At 37.1% G+C, this 9,873-nt stretch overlaps 1 pseudogene; it reads right to left on the reverse strand.

The window, feature by feature from the left end:
• Positions 1 to 647: 647 nt before the first annotated feature.
• On the reverse strand, positions 648 to 5,842 carry LOC111888723 (eukaryotic peptide chain release factor subunit 1-3-like; annotated as a pseudogene).
• Between the last annotated feature and the right edge of the window lie 4,031 nt (positions 5,843 to 9,873).

Here is a 9,873-nt window from a genome sequence, read left to right on the forward strand (position 1 = left end):
TTGACAAAATTTGGAATTCTTTTATTTATGTTAAATATTTTTTTTGCGCTAAAAACGGTCACAAATGAGAACTATCGATATTCTATCGGCAATTATAAAAAATGAGGTTTATCAGTATTTCGTTGGAATTTGTGAAAAATGATATTTGTCTGCAATATGTTCCTTGAGTATTCAATCAACAAAGTTGCATAAACAAGTTTGTCGAAAATGTGTTGGTATTTACCGACTGTACTTTCTGTCAGGAAAGTCGCACAAATTCCTTCGGGCATAATAATTTACATGTACATGCCATTTTTCCAAGTACATTTCTTTCAGAATTACTCAAATTATGCAATTTCCTAGTTGTGTAAATCATCTTATTACCGAATAAACTACGACCATGGTGCAAATTTATAATAAATACCAACACAAAAGTACTATGTTGAGGAAAGGGTAGTGAATGGTAGAGAAAAACAAAGACATAGTGATAGCTATAACGATAACCTTGCCACCAACAACAATGTATGACTATATCTGCGGTTGGCGCGGCATGTGGCTTGGGGGCAAGGTCAAGCCTCAAGCCATGGCGAGCTTTGGCAAGTCATGTCGTTTTTCTAGGCATGATAGTTTTATATACATTAAAAAAGATAAATCGATTAATTACTAAATTATATCAAATATATCAAGTTTTTAGACGTTTTAAGAACATGCAAAGCCTAAAATAGTAATAAGTCATGTAAACAGACACAATTTATAGGAAAAATAGAACTGACAAGTAGTTGGATAGAAGCTTGAAACTGATTCTGGCTTATGATCCCACCCCCATCATAATTTTCAGTATCATTATTTTCACCATCATCAGACAGCTCATCAAATGAATGAATATGTAACTGTTAACGAAGAATGCCACCAACCCCATCAAGACCTCTACAAAAACACAACCCCTTATTAGATTTGTTTGTGACAAACTCAATCTTACAGCCAAATCTTCCGTACTCATTAACAAACCACTCAATCAGAGACATTTTTTCCTCAACTACAAGTTCAGCATCGCTGACTGAATCCCTAAAATTACTCTCATCAGTCTCCTGTTCCTTGTTTAAATACCTTATAATAATTTCACCAGAAACATTGTTTCTTAGAACATAGCGATTAATTTCAAGATTTTCCCAAACAAGCAGTGTTTCCACAGCACCCATGTGTAAAGCTTCCAAAGTTTCATCAATACCAACGGTTCCTCTATTCTGATTTATCGCCTCAAAATACTTCTCAATCAAACGCATGTCCTGAACGAACTTCACATTGCCAAGAATCTCAGAGGACAAATAAATAGCATGATTGAAACCACTCTCACCTCCATAAGAGACATGAACAACATTCAAGATTTTCTCCTTAAGACGAGGGTCAAACAAATCAGATTGACTGAGATCATTCATCAAATCAGCGCATCCAGCAAGTATAAGTCCAGAAACATTAGGCTGATCAGTAGAAGGATTGATATAAAACTGTGTCGCAAGCTCTGCTGTCTTCCTTACATAGTTGTGACGTTTCTCCTTAAGAATACGAGCAAATCTCAAAGCTGATTGCCCTCCTCTTCCATGTTTCATTCGCAACCCATCATTATACTTGTGTAGAACCTCCTTAGTATCGCCACTTAGTGTCCCAAAGAGGGTATTATTACCATCCATAACAATAAAACCAAACGTCTCAACGTTGTTACCAGAGTCATCCGTTGCCATCGAACTTAATTTTCTTGCCTGCCAATAGCAGTGACAAATATAATAAATGGAAAAGATGACGCAATTGCCAAAAAGAATGTGGTTTGAAAGGAATAAATACCTTTGATGATGATGACGAACACTTCAACGATTGTTTTTGAACGCTTGAAATTCAAAGATGGTTAATTGATTTAATTCTTTGATGCTTATGAATTGGTACTATCGAAATTTATTCAACGACTGCGCTTTACAGAAATCGATTATCGGTCTATTTTAAGAAGATAATTGTGTTGTGATTTGGGCCGCTTTTGATGCCGATTTAGTTGCGATTTGAAAAGACGGTGCTTTAGGAATCTATAAAGTAGCGATATGGACAGCTATCGAAGATTTTCATGCGATTTTGATGGGTTCAAAACAAATCAGTACGTAGAGGCCAAAATCGGGATGTATCCTTCCATTATGGAAAGCATTGACAGCAAAAAAAGGTTGCATTAAATATGTTATTTATATGATAAACATGCCTTTTTAAGGAGTATCATCTTTGTAAAGGAATATCTATGTTACATTCTTACCCATCATTGTAAAGCCCGTGTATATTTGTGTATCAGGCCTTAGGCCTCGTTTGTGTTGTATTTATTCCTTGTTATTGTAATTATTTAGTTGAATGAGGAAATATCAATTACCATTACATGGTGTTAATCCCCAATCCCTACCTAAACTCCCTCTAATCTTCTTCATCATCTCTCTCTTTTTTCCAACCATGTTCAGCTATTGCCATCTGTCAAACCCTAATTGTTGGCTACACTGCAAACACACCACCGTCCCTTTGCCAAATCCTACAACCAACATCAAAACATACGTCCCTCTTCTCCTCGGCCTTGAACATCTCAACTACGATGTGTGGTGTGAGCTATCCACCACGCATTGTGTTGGTTTTGAAATCATTATCACCGACGACTTCTATGCCGACGACCTAACCGACCTATGCTGACACGCCTGTGCCGACGACTCTATGGTTCCATTTCACGATGTATCCTACAAACTATTCTAAAGAAAGATGCCACAACTCAAGATGTGTGGCTTAGCTTCGAGAAACTTTTATGGGACATCAAAGAAGCGAAGCTCTTCAACTTGATCGGAAGCTCCGATTGATTTTCATGGGAGACCTCTTCGTTCGTGAGTATTGAACGAATATCAAATGTCTATCCAATCTCCTTAAATGTATCGATCAACCAATCTTCGACAAAAATCTTGTCATCTACACCATTAACAACCTGTCAATTAATTTTGAGTAGGTTGCAAGCATCATCCGACATCGTTCCCTTATTCCTTGTTATGAGAGAAGATCAATGCATGAGGAGCAACACATGAATCAAACTCGAACCGTTGTTCCGTCTCACCATGCCAAGAGAAGATCAATGCATGAGGAGCAACACATGAATCAAACTCGAACCGTTGTTCCGTCTCACCATGCCCACCAGAATGAATGATACATGGGCGATCGACAACAATAGTTGTCTTCCGCAGCCACCTTTACCCACAGAAACCAGACCCATTATGGTTGGATTTACATCCCTCTATCGGATTAGGACATAATCAACAATTACCATGATGAAAGGAAATGGAATAACAAGAGTGAAAAGACATAAAATGAAAATGAAGTTAGCCTTTTAATATAGGTCGTTTAGTCTGGAGGAAGTGGTTCACATTAGCACCACATCAAATTTAATATATATATATATATATATATATATATATATATATATATATATATATATATATATATATATATATATATATATATATATATATATACTAGTTTATAACCCGTGGAAACTACGGTTATAAAATTAATTAAACCTTTATAATAAAAAAATTATAATTATTAATCAATTATTTTAAATAAATTATTAATTAAGAGATATATCAAAATTTTAAAGTTATTATAACTTCAAATTTAACATATAATTAGAAAATATAAATTTGAATTTTGAAATGAATTGCCTAATATATCTACATGACACATGGCATAATATTAATGAGGAGTTGTGTTACAGTGACACTTGATAAAAGGAGATTAAAACTATTCTTTTATTATAATAAGGATATATATATATATATATATATATATATATATATATATATATATATATATATATATATATATATATATATATATATATATATATATATAAGCGTTTTTTATTTAACTAAAATTAATTAAAACTCTAAAAACATATATGATAAAAGACGTCTTTGTCCGAAAATTCATGTCGAAATCATCTATGAGATCCATATTGAAGATCAATGTTTTGAACTTCGTAAATATTTTTATTATAAAGTAATTTGATTAATGATATTTTTTAAATAACACTAAGGGCAATAATTTCTTAATGATATTATATATTTTTTAAATTATACTTTACAATATAAGGTAATTTGATTTAAGTAAAAATTATTTTAATCATCATTGATGCACACAGCACAACCAAATACTACATTTATTTATCTTGGGCTAAACTTCACACTATGGATGTAATTGAGGCGAAGCAAGTTGAGTACAATCAAGGTCGAAACTCAATTTTATTAAAACACACGGGCTCGTAACTCAACTCGAGCTCGTATTAAGCCTCAATTTCAAACTCGGGCTCGAACTCAATAATGTAATCGAAAATTTCGAGCTCGCCTTGATAATATCCACGAGTATCTCGAGCTAGTGCTCGAATCGACTTGAACCGAGTCGATTTCTAATCGGTTTCGATTATCTCATGAGTTGGCTTATAATATCCTGTTTCGAGAAGTTTCTTATTTCGAGATTTTGGAAAAGAAACGGATCAAGTAAAGGACTTAGGCTTCAAGGGAATAGGGCTTAGACCATGTTGGATGTTGATAATATTGGTTATGTGATCCAAGCCCTTGGTTTGGGATTTGGAGTCAAAGGGTAAATAGGGAAAGTGATGTTCCATACATCTTTCATAAATTAAGGATTTTAGTGTTAGGTTTTGAGCATTCTAACACTCCTAAGGTGTTCATACAACCCTAAATACCTTGGATCTATGTTTTCACTAATTATACATGCAATGGTGTTACCAAGGTATTAAACCTATAACTAGCATACAATTGTCATATACCATACAAGAATCTAGTTAGGATAACATACCTTACGGTGGAGATTGAAGTCTTGATGCATCTAGCCTTAAGAGCTTAGCCCTAATAGTATGGAAGCCTCAAGTAGAATCATAAATCACCATCAACAACTTGGAAGAACTTTAGAGAATATAGAGCTCACCAAAATCAAATCTTCATTTTTGGAAGAACAACCCCCTTTGATTCCTATATTCATCCAAAATTTCAAAACATGAATGCTTTTGGGTTTAAAAGCAGTAACCAACTTCCCAAGTCTACAATCAATCAAGTTGAAAGAACGTATCGTATCCGATATGCAAACTATCACTTATGAATATCAATTGCCATGACAGAACCTTAACAACTGATTTTTTAATCGAAGGATGAAAACATCAGTTGCAATTGTCTTTGTTGAATTCTACACATTGTAAAACTAGATTTACAAGAATACACCTCCCTCTCCTTAAAATGCAATCACTTATGAAGCATAGCTTCTGCAAATGAAAACTTTTTTTTGGAACAAAGCAACCACTGGCATAGGCAAAAAAAAACATATAAACTAATTAGTGTTGTTTGCATTCAGTTTATAGTTTTAAATGTTAAATTGAATCATACCAAATGATATGAGGTTAAACCAAAAGATAGAAAAGTAGCCAAAAAAATAATAAAAATGCAAGGTATCATCACTATCATGAGAAATCATAAAAAGAACAAATAAACAAAATTATGTAGCCTAAAAACATAATACTAACTCATCTCTTAGCAACATCCTCGGTTAATAGAAGTAGTATTTCCATATACAAGCTAACGAATAATGCACCATGTTCCCCATTAATCCCTGTATCATTGAAGCATTTTGAGTTGGGTTCATAGACAACAACTGTAGCTGGTTCTTCATAATCATCTTGTGTTTCCATTATAGCTTCACCCCTCTTTGAAAACCCCAGAACCTTCATTGAATCACATTCTTTCTCAATGGTGCACAGTTTTGTAAACATATGAGGAACAGAATGATCCATAATCCATACATCACAAACTTGGAGTTTACTTTGTGATTGTGAACGATGTATGTGATGAATTCAAGCACAGCAAGAGAGTCATGTACCTTAGAGACATATTATGTAACACGTACAAAACCATGGTATGCTAAACTTTTTGGTAGATTTATCACTTTAAATTTGTGGGTAGCCATATCAATTGAAACAATTAGATTTTTTTGTATATGGCATTCATCATCTGTATTAGGGATATCAATGGGACCAAACGGGAGTGGAAATAGCTGCCATGCTCCCGCCCCCGAAATCAGTTGTTGCCCCCGCTCCCGGTCCCACCCCTGGCTCCCCCATTTACATAGCCCCCAGTCCCGCCCCTGGTAACCTCCATCGCCCCCGGTCCCGCCCCCGTTCCCCCGGTTTATATGTAGCACCTAGTTCCTGGTATGTATGATTTATCTAAGTATTTTACATTTTTTTGCCTTGGACTCGGCGAGTTTTAGGCCTGACTCGCCGAGTAGGGACGGGATATTGGGCACGTTTAAGTTGGAGACTCGGCGAGTCCATATTCTGGACTCGGCGAGTCCGCCAGTCTGGAAGAAACCCTAATTTCAAGGGTTTGCACCCTATTTAAACCCCCCTTATACTCCCTAAACCAGTCTCCTTCATCCCCAGAGCATCCTATATCAAACCCTAACCCTCTCCTTGTGTTTTGAAGTGTTTATGTGCTTGTTCCTTGAAGATTGAAGAAGAGAAGGAAGGAAAGACCAAAAGAGAAGGTGAAGAGTAAGAATCTAAGACCTAATCCAGAGTTCATTGAGGTACAATTCGGATCTATTCTATTTATATGCTTGAATCCCCATTAAAGCTATTCTTGAGCCATTTCCAAGCTTGATAGTAGTGTAGGGATCATAATGGGTTGAATAGCCACTAGATCTAGCTATGTTTGAGTTCCAGAAGTCTGAATCTAATACCTTTATGGGGCCATATTGCATGAAGCCCTAGAGCTACCCCTTTAGTGTGTTTTGAGCCTTAAAACCTCCATTGATGATTATATACACATAAAGTTAGAAACTTTATGTTTTAATCAAGCCCTAGGAACCCATATCTATAAATAGGATGCACCGGATTCAAGCAGAATTGAGTGTATAGAGATTGCATGTATGCGACTTGGCAAGTCGAGTCACGAGTCCTTGATTTTCCCCTTTTCGAGTTATGTCGAGTGGGATCAGTACGCTATAGGTGGACTTAGTGAGTCAGGAGCCAGACCCAATAATGGAGGGACTCGACGAGTCAATGCCCTGACTCGGCCAGTCCAAGGCAATCTTCTTGCCTCAAGAACAGACTTGACGAGTTGTTCATACAACTTGGCGAGTCACAGTCTAGAGTGTTCATCGGATGAAGATGAACTCGATGAGTTGTTCATACAACTCGGCGAGTCGGATGAAGGATCATTGGACATTAGTTTAGAAGGAGAAATCGCCGAGTCATCGCCTAACTCGACGAGTAGAGTCGGGTATGAGGACAAATGGGAAGGATAGGGACTCGGCGATTTGGCGAGCCAACTCGATGAGTTAGGTAGTTGACTTTGACTTTGACATGGTCAGGGGTAAAATGGTCATTTTACCCCAAGGGCAGTTAGCAGTGTTTGATTGAGTGTTATATGGGAAATTACTGCCGGAGGAATTCCGAAGCAGCAGGCAGACAGTTCCCACGCAGATCAGCAGCTATTACGAGGTGAGTTACCTTCCAGTAGAGGTGGGTCTACGGCCACAATGCCGGCCCATCAGTGGGAGTTGTATGATTAGATAATTGTCTCCATGATATTCATCTAGGTTTGCTACTGCCTGATATGTTTATGTGCTAGTATGATATGATGCTATGTGCTAGTGACAGTAGGTGAGATAGTCCCCAGATTACCGGTCGATAGGGTCGAAGGGGTTGTCATGCCCAGCCATGCTAGATAGATTATGTGATGTGTGTTATGTGGTAGTAGCCGGGGGGTGAATTAGTCCCCAGTATCCGTTCGAGAGGACCGAAGGGGGAGACCAGTACCCAGATATGCTAGTCAGTATCCGGTTTTGAGGACCGAAGGGGAGGCCAGCACCCAGATATGCTAGCCATTATCCGGTCGAGAGGACCGAAGGGGTAGGTCGAGCACCCAGATATACCTGACAATATATGTACGTTATGTGACTATATGGTATGTGGTACAGTGGTGGAACTTGTCACAAACCCAAAACTGAACGGCGGAAACGTTCGGGGGCGGATGACTTCATGTGGTAACGTAACAAATGAATACATAGTAAAGAAAGCAATACAACCATCATATATATAATTGAAAGTTTACATTTGTCAAAAGTTACATGTTCAAAACCAATTACAATATGATGTCAAAATATGAGATTAAACTGGCGTCGCAGCATCCCTTCTTCAAAAGCATATTGATACCTGAAATTACTGAATCCCTGGGACATACAAGTAATTTTGAAAGAGTAGATCAGCATTTAAGCTGTTGAGTTTCATAAGTATTAAATGACAATGTTTGTACCTGAAATTACTGAATCCCTGGGACATACATATTGATACCTGAAATTACTGAATCCCTGGGACATACAAGTAATTTTGAAAGAGTAGATCAGCATTTAAGCTGTTGAGTTTCATAAGTATTAAATGACAATGTTTGTATGAAATGAAATGTTTTGTCCTTGTTTGTTTGTTTCTAGAAAATCCTATATTTTCTACTAGTATAAAAGTAGCCTTCTCTCAAGACCAATGTTTGTTTCTAAAAATGTATGTAAGTGTAAAATAACCAACGTGTTTGAAAACCTCGTAAATCAATGTATTTTTAATACCCCATGTCAGTTTTATAACCGACTATTGACTCGGAATACCTATACACAACGTTCTTCAGGCGTTGGAATGTTATGACGTTTGTCACCCCAAATGATGGACTGTAGCTAACAGTCAAGGCGTGGGTTGTCAAGCCCGTATAGATCTATACACAAACACCATGCTCCCCCTCGAAGGGATTCTGGTATATAATACAAGACTTGAAATGTGCACTCGAACGTACATGAAGTTAATGTCTCACAAACCGTGGTATAAAAACAGATTTACGTGTTAAAATGTTCGTTTGTTCTTGCATATGAAAGTGACTTCTTGAAAATCGTGTTTCTAGTATGTAAAAGTTAGCAATATCCTCATAAAACTATACCTATTATAGTTTTCTTAAAGTGTGTCTCGTTTGTTTAGAAATACCTAGAAAAGGAATCACTTGTTATGAAAGTATAGATTTTTGTAGAGCCTAAGATAGACAAGTATACATATAATCTAAGAAAATGTTTAGTTTATACATGCATTACAACAATTTATGTTTCAAAAGATAGAATGCTATTGTAACATATTTTATATACAAGAGTTCCCTATAAAGTTTATAAATCACATATGATTTGGTTATATAAAAGCATATAAAAATTCTTTATATAACACACGATGATGCTCGTGTGTTTTACTTATATTCCCCCCTTGAAAGCATATAAAAGCATTTATAGAACATTTAAAAGGTTAATTAAGGGGGAATGAACTCACTTGAAAGTTTGAAGAAAGCGAGATGGAAAACCCGGCAGAGTTTCGTCTCGGGAAAGGATTTTTCTCGGGATTCTCGGAAATCTTGGGAGTAAAAACGATCTTCGGGATTTGAGCAAAATGACCAGGGCTTCGGGTTTGCACGGGCACGGAAAACGAGGAAAGAACTCAAAGGAAATGATAGAAATAGAGCCCTTTCTTCGGAACCCTCGCATCCCTTTTATAGGGGCTGGAACCACCTCGGTACGCAGGGCGTACGAGGGTACGCAGGGCGTACGCGTACGTCATGCATGACCGAGTCCTCGACTGCCTCGGACTTCGGATGAGACAAGGCTACTTCGCATAGACCGGGACGTGGACGATCCGAGGCCTTGGCCTTGAGTACGCGGGGCGTAGGAGGGTACGCAGGGCGTACTTCGGCCCTATCTGCTGACTCCCTTCGGATAATACCAAGAGTTTATTATTAAATT

The sequence above is a fragment of the Lactuca sativa genome, chromosome 2 (genome assembly GCF_002870075.4).
Source record: "Lactuca sativa cultivar Salinas chromosome 2, Lsat_Salinas_v11, whole genome shotgun sequence".
Taxonomy (NCBI): domain Eukaryota; kingdom Viridiplantae; phylum Streptophyta; class Magnoliopsida; order Asterales; family Asteraceae; genus Lactuca; species Lactuca sativa.